This window comes from Ranitomeya imitator, chromosome 7 (genome assembly GCF_032444005.1).
Source record: "Ranitomeya imitator isolate aRanImi1 chromosome 7, aRanImi1.pri, whole genome shotgun sequence".
In the NCBI taxonomy this organism is placed as follows: Eukaryota; Metazoa; Chordata; class Amphibia; order Anura; family Dendrobatidae; genus Ranitomeya; species Ranitomeya imitator.
This window is the reverse complement of record NC_091288.1, coordinates 33351818-33368134: the sequence shown is the minus strand read 5'-3', so window position 1 is coordinate 33368134 and position 16317 is coordinate 33351818. Positions and strand designations below refer to the sequence as shown.

The 16317-nt window shown below is 42.3% G+C and overlaps 1 protein-coding gene across 1 annotated transcript in view; it reads right to left on the bottom strand.

Moving 5' to 3' along the window:
• TANK (TRAF family member associated NFKB activator) overlaps window positions 1-12196 on the bottom strand; it is a 105818-nt gene extending 93622 nt beyond the window's left edge. Inside the window, exon 1 of the mRNA XM_069733036.1 lies at window positions 12101-12196. The gene's annotated coding sequence lies outside the window, so the exon portion shown is untranslated. The remainder of the gene's footprint in view (window positions 1-12100) is intronic.
• Window positions 12197-16317: the final 4121 nt, after the last annotated feature.

The window sequence follows — 16317 nt, the reverse complement described above, 5'->3', positions numbered from 1 at the left end:
CAGAACCAGAAGTTATTCAACCCATACAGGTTCAACCAGTAAAGGAAAAAGAAGAGGAAGTATATCACACCTGTATAGGAGACTTTCCCAAAACCCTACTAACATACCATGGTGCAGGAGTGGTTCCCATGGTGGCCTTTTACCCAACACCAAACCCAATACCAGAAGTCCCAAGACAGGAAGAGGCTGACCCCGTACTACAGGAGGTTCCAGGCCAGGAAGAACAGATTCCTGGTCAGAGTAATCCCATTCACGGTGGACTTGCCAACTCCATAGTCGTGGAATTATCTTTAGCAGAGCGGGCAGATACTACATCCGCAGTAGACAGTAGTACACCACATGAAGAGACACCGCTATTACGTAGATCACAGCGTAGTACCCAGGGTCAATTACCGGCCAGGTATGCAGATTACCAACTATAAAGCTCATAATGTGAATTGTATATATGTTATGCCGTATATAGTTAAACAGAAAATGTAGTATAGTCATTGTTATCAGTCTGCAACGTTTAAGCCCAGTGCCTACAGAGACTTGTCTGTATGAACTTCTTGCATATTCTTGAACTTTTTATCAGCCCGGAGGCACTAAATCAAAGCTCCGGAAAGACTGCTTTTTGAACTTTGCTCCTCGCTCTTTTTGAACTTTCTTTAGACTTTATATTGATAACTCCGTTGGAAAAATGGAACTAAATTCCTGGACACTAAGTACAGTGCCTTTCCTAATACCTTCAAGGATAGAACTGTATTAATGGACGCTATTTGAAGTGACTTTGTACAGAACTATATTTTTGTTTCCTCGAGTGGTTTTTGTAACTTTTCATTTTTAAGACTCTGTACATATTAATTGTTATTTCAAAATGTTATTGTCCCACAGTCCCGGAGTACTGTTCTTAACTAAGGGGGAATGTGGCACCCCTAGGGGTATTTGCCACAAAAATAGTTACTGACAGTAAATGCAAATACTAAAATAGCAAGACTGCACTACCACCTCCGGCCAGAAGGGGGAGCTCCAGAGACTCCCCTTGATCCATTCTGGTCTGAGAGAAGAAATGGCAGTTGGGCCAAGGAGCTGATAGTGAGAGGTCATACAGTTGAATCTCTAACAGCCCTGTGACTGTTACCAGGCCTAAATCACCGGCCTGAGGAGAAGAGGGATAGAGAAAAAGGACATTGTGAGAACCGGGTAGCATTAATCACTACCCAGAACAGGCGCAAAGACGGATACCGGATCCGTGGCTGTATTCATTACATATAATACAGCAACCGGAAAAACGTGAGGTGATATCAGCTTCACTAGGGTCGGACGCAGCAACAGACACAGAGTTCAGCGGTACTCCCAGAGGGGGTAAGCCGATAAAAGGACTCGGGTTGCCCGTCGAACCAGGACCCGGAGGGGACAGATTGGGCCGGCAGCCAGTTCACATACAGCAGCAGGGCCACACAGATATTGCGTACAATAAGAGGCGAAGATCCCGGCAGGGTCAAAGTAACTCAGAGTTCCCATACAGACTCCGGTGACAGGACTGGTTGTAAATCCTTTTTTGTTAAAGTAAACTGGTTAAACGTTTCAGTGCCTCAGTCTTTCATTTGGACAATAGACATCTATCCAGGATTGGGATCATCACCGCTGGGAGAACCTGCTGCTGATCAAGTAAGTGCCTGTTCCCTCACGATACCCTTTACACTGTGCATTGCCTGAGGCCACAGCACCGGGTCAAGCAACCCGTGACACCCCCCTCAAGAGACAGACCCCATTGGTCCGGTGCTGGGTACCCCGGTCTCTTGGGCGTCACACGTATACAGAGTCTTTTTAAAGACAATGATAAATGTAAGGTTATACACATGGGAAGAAGGAATCAATATCACCATTACACACTGAACAGGAAACCACTGGGTAAATCTGACAGGGAGAAGGACTTGGGGATCCTAATTAATGATAAACTTACCTGGAGCAGCCAGTGCCAGGCAGCAGCTGCCAAGGCAAACAGGATCATGGGGTGCATTAAAAGAGGTCTGGATACACATGATGAGAGCATAATACTGCCTCTGTACAAATCCCTAGTTAGACCGCACATGGAGTACTGTGTCCAGTTTTTGGCAACGGTGCTCAGGAAGGATATAATGGAACTAGAGAGAGTACAAAGGAGGGCAACAAAATTAATAAAGGGGATGGGAGAACTACAATACCCAGATAGATTAGCGAAATTAGGATTATTTAGTCTAGAAAAAAGACAACTGAGGGGCGATCTAATAACCATGTATAAGTATATAAGGGGACAATACAAATATCTCGCTGAGGATCTGTTTATACCAAGGAAGGTGACGGGCGCAAGGGGGCATTCTTTGCGTCTGGAGGAGAGAATGTTTTTCCACCAACATAGAAGAGGATTCTTTACTGTTAGGGCAGTGAGAATCTGGAATTGCTTGCCTGAGGAGGTGGTGATGGCGAACTCAGCCGAGGGGTTCAAGAGAGGCCTGGATGTCTTCCTGGAGCAGAACAATGTTGTATCATACAATTATTAGGTTCTGTAGAAGGACGTAGATCTGGGGATTTATTATGATGGAATATAGGCTGAACTGGATGGACAAATGTCTTTTTTTCGGCCTTACTAACAATATTACTATGTTAAAGCGGAAACAGAGCAGCACCTACCAGTTTTTTTTAATTAAGATTTGGAGACTTTCCACTCAGATTCTGCTTCTAAAACTCTGTGTTCACATACCCTTAGAAACGAAGGATCTACTTTGTTTCCAGACAGTGTCACATCTGTCCTCGGGCTGTGTCTGCTACAGTATCTCAACCATATACAAGTGGAGACTATCATAACCCGTGTGCAGATGTGTCGTTGGTCCAAGGAGGAAAAAAATAAAACACATTTCTTGTCCTGAATAACCCCTTTAATTATCATATGTACTTGATATATGGAATGAATGTAATGAGTTCTAGTACAAAGAAATAAAACAATGGGTTTTGTTTCTTCTTGCAGGACTTTTGCCCACAAAAGTACAGAAAACCATTCTCGGGAAATAATTACAGAGGTATAAACTGTACTTGTTGTCTGTTAATTGATATGTTTCACTACAACATTGCTTAGCAACGCAAATTATCACTTCAAAGGAAACATAAAAAGTTTGAAACTTCCACAACAAAGATCTAAACGACGCGTACGAAATTAGGTCAAGTGACACATTTATTGCCGAAGCGTCATATTTAGAACAGGTAAGATCATGCTTCGCTAAACATGTAAAAATACCCCGTCATTAAGGCCAATATGTTTGCTTTACTAAATGCCTATATTCGTCATAAATAACTGCTTTAGAACATCTTTATATATATATATATATATATATATATATATATATATATATATATATATATATATATATATATAGTCATGGACAAAAGTGTTAACACCCTTGAAATTGTTCCAGAAAATGAAGCATTTGACCCAGAAAATTATTGCAATTATACGTTTTGTTATACCCATGCTTATTTACTTTGTGTGTATTTGGAGCAACACTAAATAACAGAAAAAAAAAACAGAGAAAAAAGGCAAGTTAGACATTGTTTGACACAAATCCCCAAGAATAGGTAGAACAAAATTGTTGGCACCTTTCCAAAATTGTGGGTAAACAACTTTGTGTCAAGCATGTGATGCTCATTCAAACTCACTTGTGGCAAGTAACAGGTGTGGGCACTATGAAAATCACACCTGAAACCACCTAAAAGGGGAGCGGCATGGAGAACAGAATGAGGAGAAGAGAACTGTCTGAGGGTTTGAGAACCCAAATTGTTGAAAATATCAACAATCTCAGTCCATCCACAGAGATCTTGATGTTCCTTTGTCCATGGCGCGCAACATAATCAAGAAATCATGGCTCTGTAGCTAATCTCCCTGGATATGGACGGCAGAGAAAAATTGGTGAAAGTTTGCAACGCAGAATAGTCTAAATGGTGGATAAGCAGCCCCAATCAAGTTCCAAGTTTTTAAGGCGCCGGGAAAGGTCAGAGAGCTCCGGAGCCTGCGCACTGCAGTACTTTGCTCTGCCCTCAACAAGGGCAGACAAAGTACTCCTGCGCCGGAGCCCCGGCAAGAAGACAAGAAGAGGACGTCATCGAATGAAGATAGGAGGTCCTGGACCTGGATTGCGACGCCCATCGGACCGGACTGCAGCGGGACCGCCCCTGGGTGAGTATAATCTAACCTTTATTTCTCATCTTTCAGGATACATCGGGGGCTTATCTACAGCATTACAGAATGCTGTAGATAAGCCCCTGATGTCGGTGGGCTTAACTCAGGTACAATTTTTGGGGTGACAGAGTCCCTTTAATAGTCGTCTGAGGAATGTTGTGTCATGCTGAATGTATTTGGGCAACACTTTTGTAATTCCTCACCAATGACATCCCAGATATCTTCAATGGGAGACAAGTCTGGAGATGCTGCAGGTCATGGTTGCAAGTTTAGGCCCCGAAGGCTGCTCAGAGGAGCACTGCAAACGACTATTTGCGGCGAGGCTTGCTTTGCGGTCCCAAATCACCCTGTTAAGTCACCCCCTGAGTGTGTGTGATATAGGGTTTTCTACTTAGCCCTATCCAGGAAACAAGTGGTTTTATGGTACAAGGACCTTGAAAATACATGGCGAATCAGTGAGACCAGACTCCATTGTAAAAAGATGAAAACATCTTTACTGGAATTCCTTAAGTATAACTGTAACTAACGATAGCAGGCTCAATAGTTTTGGTACATGAGTACTCTCCAAGCTTTTCTGTTCTGACCTTCACTTTCATTATCTTCCACTGCAATGATACCATATGTCCTCTCCTGGTCCGAATAGGAATTCTCTAAACCTCCAGGACCAGCTAACACAGTGCCTTCTTGTAACCAACTCTTAGCTGCCTAGGGAAATTCCCTCAGCTCTATTTGCAATACACACTGAGGATGACAGATTCCATATGATTACTCTCCTCCCAATCTCTGCACTCAGCCATGTAAGAAATCAGTTGCTGTCGTACTTGCTCCAGAACTTGCTATCCTTAGATCTTTTGTCGTACTTGCTCCAGAACTTGCTATCCTTAGATCTTTTGTCGTACTTGCTCCAGAACTTGCTATCCTTAGATCTTTTGTCGTACTTGCTCCAGAACTTGCTATCCTTAGATCTTTTGTCGTACTTGCTCCAGAACTTGCTATCCTTAGATCTTTTGTCGTACTTGCTCCAGAACTTGCTATCCTTAGATCTTTTGTCATACTTGCTCCAGAACTTGCTATCCTTAGATCTTTTGTCGTACTTGCTCCAGAACTTGCTATCCTTAGATCTTTTGTCGTACTTGCTCCAGAACTTGCTATCCTTAGATCTTTTGTCGCTGAACACACTCCCCACTTGTGGCCTATAATCTAGACAACAGAACATAAAACTTCACTCTTTTTCAGCAGCTTCTCTCCAACTCCTAACAAACAGGAACTAAGTTCCTACAACCTACATACCCACTTAACTCCTCCCAACCTGAATTGCCTTTAACAGTTAACCCTGTCACCTCTAACCAACCTGGAAACTGCAGAGCTGTGAAAATAAATCACATAAAACAGCAGGTCAATGCAATAATATATGAGAAGTCTTCAGTAATGGTGTGGAGATGATTTCCGCACCTTTACGACACAACCAGAGAAACACGTGGTTTGGTGTGGTCACATTGAACTATAGCTCCTGGGACACTTTGGAGACATACTCATACCACCAATTCAATGCAATACTGAGCTACTAGTGTACTTGGAATGAAGACTAGAGAGGTTTGTACATTATGCCACTCCACACCATACCCCACAACTAGGACTGGTGTGACGTTCCCTCATTATGACCTCTTCACTGACCTCACGCCACCACTCTCCAAGACTATCGTGGCGCAGACCAAAATGGCAATGAATGCTGGAATGGAGGTCCTTCCTCTTCAGCGATGAGTCCTGCTATTGTCTTAGATGCAACTCTAGCCAGAGATTGGTCTGGAGACAATGAGGGTAATGCCTTGAAGAGGCTTTTCTGAGCGAACATCTCACCTGTCCTACACCCAGGACTTTGGTGTGGTGTGGTGAAATTTCAACTCGAAGAAGAAAAAATTGTGGAATTATGGAAATCACAGAATGTTTTGACAAGTTAATGATCTACAAATGATGAAAAAATGGAAACAAAATGTTCAAAACATCTCGATTTATTAAGTATCGAGTGCAAGTACCACGTGTAGAAATCCCTACACTTTCAGCCTTGGCTGCTATCAATGAGATTAATAATGATCAACTAAGGAATGTTGAATGGTTAGAATTGCATGATTAAAGTGCGGCGCCCCAGGGTCCTGGTTGTCACAGTGGCATTGCTTTTCTCTCGAGGAGATTGATGCTACGTTTGGAGGCAATGAAGGAGAACTCCTTGTCAGGTAACACAATGCATGCAACATGTTCACACTCCAGACCAGAAGGGGAGCTCTAAGCCTGTTTAGGGTGAGCTCCCATATAAAACATCCTGATAAGGAGGGAAGTGAGTTCAGTGAGTTCCTGTCAGGGAGACAGAGGGAAAGGAAGGAGAGGAGCCCTGTGGCCTAAAGTGCTGCAGCTCCTAGGAAACAGACAGATAGAAAGCAAAACATATTGCAGTAAGCGTGAAGGAAAGAAAAGCAATGGAGAGGATATCAGAGGGAGATCAGCCAGGAGTAGGCTGCCTCCTTCTGAGGCGCAGAAATCCGGTAACCGGCACACTGAGGGAGTAAGGACCTTTATGCTTTACTTCTGAGACTGGCAGGACAGCTAATTGCAGGTTACCTGTCCACACCTACACCCAGGAGGCACGGTGGCACCCCTCAGAGGCCGGGGTGTGCTAGAGTCCCTACAAACAGCCTCGAGCCACCGGTCATACGGGTTTGTCATATCCATCTGGGGGACAGAGAGAGAGACATAACATCTATAATATCTGTGATGACCTTATGAGAAGCTTAGCAGTAAGGGACTACAACACTGCAGCGCTAGAGGAAGGCTACTGATTTCCACATGGACAAGGGGACTCTGGACTTGCCTCCAAACCAGCTGGACTCTGCCTGCCCTGTGATCTGGTGCCCTGGACTGTGGATGCTGAAGTCTTCAGTAAAGGTAAAGATGCCATAGCATCACCCCAGCGGACCCCTTAAAGCAGCGTCGGTCACCCTGACTGAATACCACAGGTGGCGTCACGAACATTCCCCTTAAAGACCTTTCCCTTTAATACGGATGTCCCAGGGCCACAGACCGGGTCAGCCACTGTGACATCCCCCTGTGAACTGCAGGACCCGGTACCGAGTACCTCGCTGCCCTTGGGGGCGATCCAAAAGCATAAATTTGGAAGCTGGAGGTCTGCAAGATTTTGTTCTTTATGACAACATTCATACTCTAATTTTGGTCTTTTTTTATCATTATTTATTTATTTTCTTTTAAATGGTTGATGAAGATAAGAGGCAATGCATTGAATGTATATGCAAGTTATTCCCGCACTCCTCCAATGTCAAAAGCTACTCAGGCTCTTAGTTTTAGCTAAAGGGGAAACCCAAACAAGATAACCACCTCTTCTAACTCACTGTTGCCTCATAGTGCATATAAAGAGTGGGCAGTGCATGACTCATTAACTTGAAAACACCAGAAACAGAATCCCTATGTCAACTCTTTTGTTAACTCTTTCAGGTTTAAGCCTATTTTGGTATGAATGCTGGGACAATATGGCGTCTTTGACCATGACACAAGTAACTGCTGCTATATCGGATGAATGGGGTACTACGACTGTGAGAAACAAGTTGCCAGAAATGCAAATGGTTCAAACTTTTTTTTTTTACTTGTTTGTATTTGTCGCCATATCTTGTCTTCTCCTTATGGAGAAAAATATTTTATTCTTATTTTATTTGAATACTTTTTTTGTTTTTGTTATGCTTCAAGCTATTATGGCAATTATACAGCTCCCTGCAGTTCAGTCGCGGGGTGCCAATGGGGTGATAAGAGGAATCCCTTCTTTGTGACTAAAATCCTAGATGCTGCAGCTGCTATTGACCACAGCATTTAAGGAGTTCATTGGCCAGAATTTGAGTTATTTCAGGTCTCACTCTTTGGATGTTGACCATATGTTACTGTCCCTGTGATGCCCACTTGACTTACATTGTGTCTTATTGTGGTTAGAGGGTTGAAATTTAAACATGATGATACTCCATTTTCAGGAAGGCGTTAATGTAAAAACACAGGAAAAGGGCCTAACATTTTCAAAAAACATCAGCAAAAAGGCAGTCGTATTTACCAACTCTGTTTCGAGGGGAATATAGCAGGGTAGAGGCCGACCTATCAAATCATATACTAGTAAGTGCGACGTTCGCTGGTTACATTTGTTTTACTTCCTGAAACAGGCTAAGTTCACAGGAATGTATAAAAAAAAATTGATTTTTCTCCAAAAGAGTATCAGATTTTTTTTTTTTGTGCACAAATGCACTTGAAAAGCGAATCTCATCCGAAATATGGAAGAGAATAGTGCGGGCTGCGATTTTTTTTTTCACAAGCAGATTCAGTTGGCTAATCTGAATGACCCAATTAAATAACATCGGTCCCACGCTGTCCATGCGATGTCCGTTTGTTCCCACACAGGACTCAAACCAAAAATACAATCGTGTATGAATTTAGCCAAAAAGTGAAATTTTTACAGTTTGTCAGAAGGAAATTCCAAGGTGACAACCCGGCACTTCCTGCTGTCACTACAACATCCTTATAGCAGAACTAGTCCGACTACCCGAGAGACGCGACGGCAGGAATTCCCATGAGATTACGTGTCTTCAGGCCTACTATGTAGTGTTTAAGATTAAAAAAAATGTAAGTGGAAGAAAAAGTATTACCGAAAATGGAAATGTAGAAAGTAAAATCATCTGCTACAAAAAAAATGTAATTTGAAGGTTTAGGCCTCAAATGCCAAAATGTAACTCTAAAGTCTCTCCTCTCGGGTGCCATTTATAATACTAGTCACTGGCGGACAAAATAGGGCCCCTATGCAGAAACAATATATGGGCCCTTTGCAGTCCAGTATGTCTTCAGAATGCTCAATTCCACCCATTTTGGAGATAGCAGTGGCCCTTTACTCCTTGGGCCCCTGTGGTTGCACTGTTGTACATCCACACCTGATACTAGTATCTTCTTATGTGGCCTCTCGGCTCCCTTGGCGCTGGCATCTAAACCTACTTTCAGTCTCCACTCCCCCTATACTCCAGAAGCAGAACACCAAATCTAATGGCAGTCCTGGATTGGTCACCTGATGGACGCCAACAGCGCTTGACGGGCCTCATTGACTATAATGGGGCCTGTTAGGTTTTTGACACAAAGTCCATCATTTTCCGCACAGCACCCTCTAACTCAGAAATGAACAGGACAAATGCTCCTTTTGGCTGTGTTCACATGTTGCGTTTTTGATGCTTTCATTGAAAGGCAAAACCCATTCTCTTGGTAGTAAAGAATCAACGTAAAAAAGCAGATTTTGCTAAGTTTTTGCCACATTTTTTGCTGTTTTTTTTACTGTTTTTTTTGTCAGGGTACGTGTGTCTCTTGTGCATGCTGATAAAGTTTAGTGAATAAAAAAAATATAATTCCACTTCATCTGGTCTTGGCATCAAAAACTGCAGCAAAACCTGATACCTGCGTTTGCAGCACTTTTGCAGCTTTTTTTGCACCACCCATTGCTTTCAATGGGTGAAAAACACTGAAAAAACGCTGAAAGAAATTCATGATGCAATTTTGTAAAAACACAGCAGGTTTCCAAATCAGACAGGAAAAAAATACTCATTTTTTGTGTGCATGAGATTTCTGAAATCTCATAGAATTTGCTGGTACTGTAAAACGATGCTGAAAATTTGCATGAAAAAAAAGCATCATAAATCGCTGCAAAAACAACCAGTGTGAACATAGCCTTACCCTGCAAACATACAGTAAAAGACAGTGACGCTACGCAAATGTCTAAAATCTATACAAATGTATGTATAATGTCATGAGCACATAGGAACAAAAGCATTTTGGAAATAAAAACACATGAAAAGACATAAAAAAAATGCATAAAACAGTAATACTTATTCCACGCCGCCACTGCCGCCTACGACTACTACTTCTACGATTACTATTTCCACTACGACTACTACTATGACTTACTAATAATAATACAAATGTTAATAATAGTAATATTATCATCATGCCTAAAGTATATAACAATTATTCATAATGAATAAAAATGAAAATAATAAATTTTTAAAAATTGGAATGCGGCAAGGATTTTTTTTCTACGATGAATAAAACAATTCAGAATGCAAATTGTTAATTATAATTAATCAATTTACTCTCTTAAAGTGTAGCTGCCTTTTAAGAAATTGCAGCAGAATGTCTGTGTCTGCCTCCAGCTCCTCCTCTGTCTCCATAGAATTTTAAAAGCACCAACTGTCATCTCCTATCTCAGTGATGGGGAAATCCGTCTTCACTAAATACAGATTTTACCCAAGAATTAAGAATGGAAGATCAGTCCAGGAAGAGAAAGAAGCAGATTTTTTCTGATAAGGTATATTACAAAGTTTCTTATTTTCACATGTGCTATTGATTTATGAATTAAAAAATGTAAACAACGGTTACCTTTTAGAACCTCATGTACTCTATGAAGCTGTGCACAGAGTAGATACTCTGTTATAAGGTGTCAATTTATGTCGTATTACAGAGATATTTAAAAAAAAAAATTAAAAATATAAAAAAAAAAGGGAAAAACTGCCGCAGATATGATAAGAACACCAAAATAAGCTACATTCCCCATTTTCTTCCTCCCAGTGATGCAGTGCATGAGCAAAAACTTCAACAGTGTTCTCAACAATCATGGGGTCTTTAATAATATTAGACTTGTCATATGAGCTACAGAGACCTTTTGGGGCCCCCTTAGGCTCCAGGACCGGGGGGTACAAATGCAACCCCTACACCTATTATAATTACTCCCCTGCCTTTATTTTCTGCAAAAATCTCATGCAACGACGAAAGAAAGGGGGACCTCCGAAAATTATGCACCGGATCGTCAGTATAATGTATTGTCTTATTTTTTTTAATATCTCCTGCAGGTTTTTTTCACCCATAATTTCTGCAGGCCGAAAAAAAAAATTTTCATAATTTTTTTATACAACGTCTAATTTATTGTCAGATTTCGAAAAAAAAAATAGATCTATGTTCCCACATATGAAATAGGAGGTACACACAGGGTTGTCAACTTGATTTTTCTTTTTTTTTTTTTTACCATTTCTGGACAGCTTATCAAAAAATCCCGGACAGTCAATATTTTTTTACAGACACATTGCAAAACCATAATAAATCAATAGGATTGAAAGTGACACAGTCCATTATTCTGATATGAAGACATCGGCTGCGTTCACCGTAAACTGTAAAATGATGATAATTACAGTAACATAACAATAACAAAAAAAAACCAAAAAAAAAAACGGACGTATCAATTGTTTTTTTATGGGCAGGGGAAAAAATGTGGCCTATTTTTATGGCTTGTCTAGGATTTCCCAGAGGTACGGTACATTTTTACAAACATCGTATTGCATCCTCTTATTATCGTTTCTTTTTTAATAATGATATCTATTTATATGATGCCATCGCATTCCGCGGCACTTTTTCACATTTACCGTTTTTGACGTCACGTCGGCCATTCCTGCAGCATTAGTAAATAATTGAATGACGCTTTTTGAAATTCGGCGCCTTATTTATTTTACTGCAGTTTTGCAGGATACTTCCCAATCTTTTTAGTGTTCATGCCTTTTTGATTTCGAGGTAAATAAAATAAAAAAAAAAATCATGTAAATAAAGCAAGTAAAAAATTTTTTGCGTGCAGAAGCTGTAAATCTATAAGATTTAATTCTAGGACTGATTCTTTTACTAATTTAATTATATGCACCCCCCCCCCCCCCCTCTTCAATAAAACATCACTGCCCCAGTGGTGAGCTCAGAAATGCAAAACTGCGCTTTTTAAGATGTCAGTGCCTCCGATAGTTTTACCCAGTAAAGACGAGGTAGTAAGAATGCGTTCCATTTGTCATTTACCTTTATTATCCGGTGTTTTGCAGATAGAATATTATTCCTATGCTGGATCCAGGATGAGCGCTGCTGCCCCTGTGCTTTCTGCCAGTACACTGGCCTGTGTGCAGAGGCTGAGAGCTGGTAATGTCTGGGAACTTCCAGGGGGAATCCCCGAGCATCAGCTTCCTTATTTGTATCACATATCAACCAATGGCTTTCAGTGTCTTACCCCAATATGCTGTGTAATTCTTAGACATACACAGTTTTTTTTCTTAGAATACCCAATGTTATAATCTTACACAAACATGATAACGTTTTCGACTGCAGCCAAATTACAGTACGACCGAGTTTTAATAGCAAAGTTAGAGCAGAAGTAACGGCGTGTATCACGTTACCTTCCTCTTCGTTACATTGTGACTTTAAAAGATTTGATCTGATTTTTGCCAGCGATTGTAGCTGCAGATGCAGCAGAGTTGAGTTTGTCACTTGGCTCATTTCACACCAAAGTGTTCTTGGAGGTTAACCATAGGTCTGCAGATAACGTACCGCAATGTATGTATATATATATATATATATATATATATATATATATATATATATACTGTATATATTAGCTCTGTGCTGTAAAAACAGAAGTTGAATCACAAATTTAGCTCTGCATCCTGTGCACATAGGGCTTAAAGAGGCAGAAGGGGTTTTCCAGTCTCACAAAGTGGTGGCATATTGCTAGGATGTGCCATCACTGTATGATCTCTGGGGGTCCGACCTCTGGGAGCTGCACTGATTATTGGGTTTGTTTATACTTGCAGTCAGCATCAGACTGGAGCACCTTGGGCAAACCAGAGAAAACCATTCTTGGGGCCCACTAATATCCGGGTATAATATAAGGTAGTACACGTCTTAATTATGTAGCAGGGGTTGGGGTAGCCTCCCTCATAGAATATAATGTAGCCCCCCTTCATAGAATATAATGTAGCCCCCTCATAGTATAATGTAGCCCCCTCATAGATTATAAAGTAGCCCCCTCATATAGTATAATGCAGCCCCCTCATATAATATAATGTAGCCCCCTCATAGAATATAATGCAGCCCTCATATAATATAACCCAGCTCCCTCATAGAATATAATGTAGCCCCCTCATAGAATATAATGTAGCCCCTCATAGAATATAATGTAGCCCCTTCATAGAATATAATGTAGCCCCCTCATAGAATATAATGTAGCCCCATCATAGAATATAATGTAGCCCACCATAGAATATAATACAGCACCCCATAGAATATAATGCAGCCCCCTCATATAGTATAATTCAGCACCCTCATGTAGTATAATGCAGCCCCTCATAGAATATAATGTAGCTCCCTCATAGGATATAATGTAATCCCCCTCATATAGTATAATGTAGCCCCCTCAGATTATAATGCAACCTGCTTATACGGTATAATGAAGCCCCCCATACAATATAATGTAACCACCTCATAGGGTATAATGCAGTCCCCTTATAGGGTATAATGCAGTCCCCCTCATAGGGTATAATACAGCCTCTCATCATAGGGTATAATGCAGCCTCCATAACACAGAATATAATGCAGCCTCCCCTCATAGGGTACAATGCAGCCTTCCCCCACAGAATATAATGCAGCCTCCCCTCATAGGGTATCATGCAGCCTCCTCCCCCCACAGAATATAATGCAGCCTCCCTTCATAGGGTATAATGCAGCCTCCCTCCCACAGAATATAATGCAGCCTCCCCCCAGAATATAATGCAGCCTCCCCTCATAGGGTATAATGCAGCCTCCCCCACCAAATATATTGCAAACCCCCCACAGAATATAATGCAGCTTACCCTCATAGGGTATAATGCAGCCTCCCCCAAAGAATATAATGCAGCCTCCCCTCCTAGGGTTAAATGCAGCCACCCCCACAGAATATAATGCAGCCTCCCTTCTAGGGTATAATGCAGCCTCCCCCCACAGAATATAATGCAGCCTCCCCTCCTAGGGTATAATGCAGCCTCCCCCTCAGAGTATAATGCAGCCTCCCCAAATAGGATATATTGTAGCCTCCCCCTCAGGAAATAATGCAGCCTTCCCTCATAGGGTATAATGCAGCCTCCCCTCATAGGATATATTGTAGCCTGCCCCCACAGAATATAATGCAGCCTCCCCTCCTAGGGTATAATGCAGCCTCCCCCAACAGAATATAATGCAGCCTCCTCTCATAAGGTATAATGCAGCTTCCCCTCATAGGGTATAATGCAGCCTCCCCCTCAGAATATAATGCAACCTCCCCTCATAGGATATATTGTAGCCTCCCCCCCACAGAATATAATGCAGCCTTCTCTAATAGGGTATAATGCAGCCTCCCCCCACAGAATATAACGCAGCTTCACCCCCACAGAATATAATGCAGCCACCCCTCCTAGGGTATAATGCAGCCCCCTCACAGAATATAATGCAGCCTCCCCCCCACAGAATATAATGCAACCAGGACTCAGTGATATATATATATATATATATATATATATATATATATATATATACCCTGTGCCAGTCATTACACTGGCTACCCATCCACTCCAGAATCCAGTACAAAACTACTACCCTCATCCACAAAGCACTCCATGGCTCAGCACCACCCTACATCTCCTCCCTGGTATCAGTCTACCACCCTACCCGTGCCCTCCGCTCCGCTAATGACCTCAGGTTAGCATCCTCAATAATCAGAACCTCCCACTCCCGTCTCCAAGACTTTACACGTGCTGCGCCGATTCTTTGGAATGCACTACCTAGGTTAATACGATTAATCCCCAATCCCCACAGTTTTAAGCGTGCCCTAAAAACTCATTTGTTCAGACTGGCCAACCGCCTCAATGCATTAACCTAACGATCCCTGTGTGGCCTATTTATAATAAAAAAAAAAAAAAAAAAAAAAGGTTCCTCGCATCATGTTCTCATACACTTTATGCAGTATTATCCCTCTGTGTCTGTACTGCTACATACTTAGGCAGGTAACTGGTTCATGCAGCTTTACATGAACACCTGAGCCTTACACTATAGCTGGCCCGAATAACTAAAGCAATTGTTACCATCCACCTCTCGTGTCTCCCCTTTTCCCCATAGTTTGTAAGCTTGCGAGCAGGGCCCTCACTCCTCCTGGTATCTGTTTTGAACTGTATTTCTGTTATGCTGTAATGTCTATTGTCTGTACAAGTCCTCTCTATAATTTGTAAAGCGCTGCGGAATATGTTGGCGCTATATAAATAAAATTATTATTATTATTATTATTATATATATATATATATATATATATATATATATATATATATATATATATATATAAAAAACAGACACAAAACTCACCTCTCCTCCTTGCTCTTGCGCTGATTCCGGCTTTGTTCTGGTATCAGCAGTTGCACTCACTGCGGTCTGCCATCATCGCGCACACACAGTTTCAGAGGCAGAGGGGACAGATGGGAGAGGGAGCAACACCTGTCACTAGCTCCTCCATTATTGCTTTCAACTGAATATGGCCCCCTGACTTATGGTCCTATAACAGCCGCATGGGCTGGGGGCCCCTCGATTGGAGCGGAGGCCTGTCTGCTAGCCCTGATAGCGGGCAGTGTTAGATACAGCTTGCGGTTAACACTGCCCAATATTAAAGTGAATTGAATATTCATCCCTCTCCATGCCCATGGGGGCGTGGGGAAGAGTGAATATTCATTTCTCTTTAGCAGGGGACAGGCTTTAGCCGCAGCAGCCGGCTTCTGCCTCCTGTCACCCGCTGCTGCTCCGCTGTCACCGGGACCCCCATAGCAGCTGTGTGGTGTGCAGCTATTAGCGACACGCCACTGGCTGGGGGCCCCAGGAGCAGCGGGGGCCCTAGGCAGCTGCTGACCCTGTATGCCAGCAGGTGTCAGTGCTTGGGCCCACCGGAGAATCCTCCGGTTCACCAGTGGGCCAGTCCGCCCCTGCTTGCAGTGCTGATGTAGCTGACTGACTGTAGTCAGGGGCGGATATATTATTGGTGCGACATGAGGTAAGAGGGCAACTACCACCTTCAAATCAGCAAGAAGGGCTTGTCACAGAGACAAAGAGGGACCCATATGCTGTGATTGCGCAGGGGACCTTTTCCATCTGTGTCCACCACTGGCTGGGGTGCAGTGCTGGTGTAGCTGGGAAATTGCAGTGCAGTGTTGGTGCAGCTAACTGATATAGATGTCTGGCTGCAGTGCCATCCC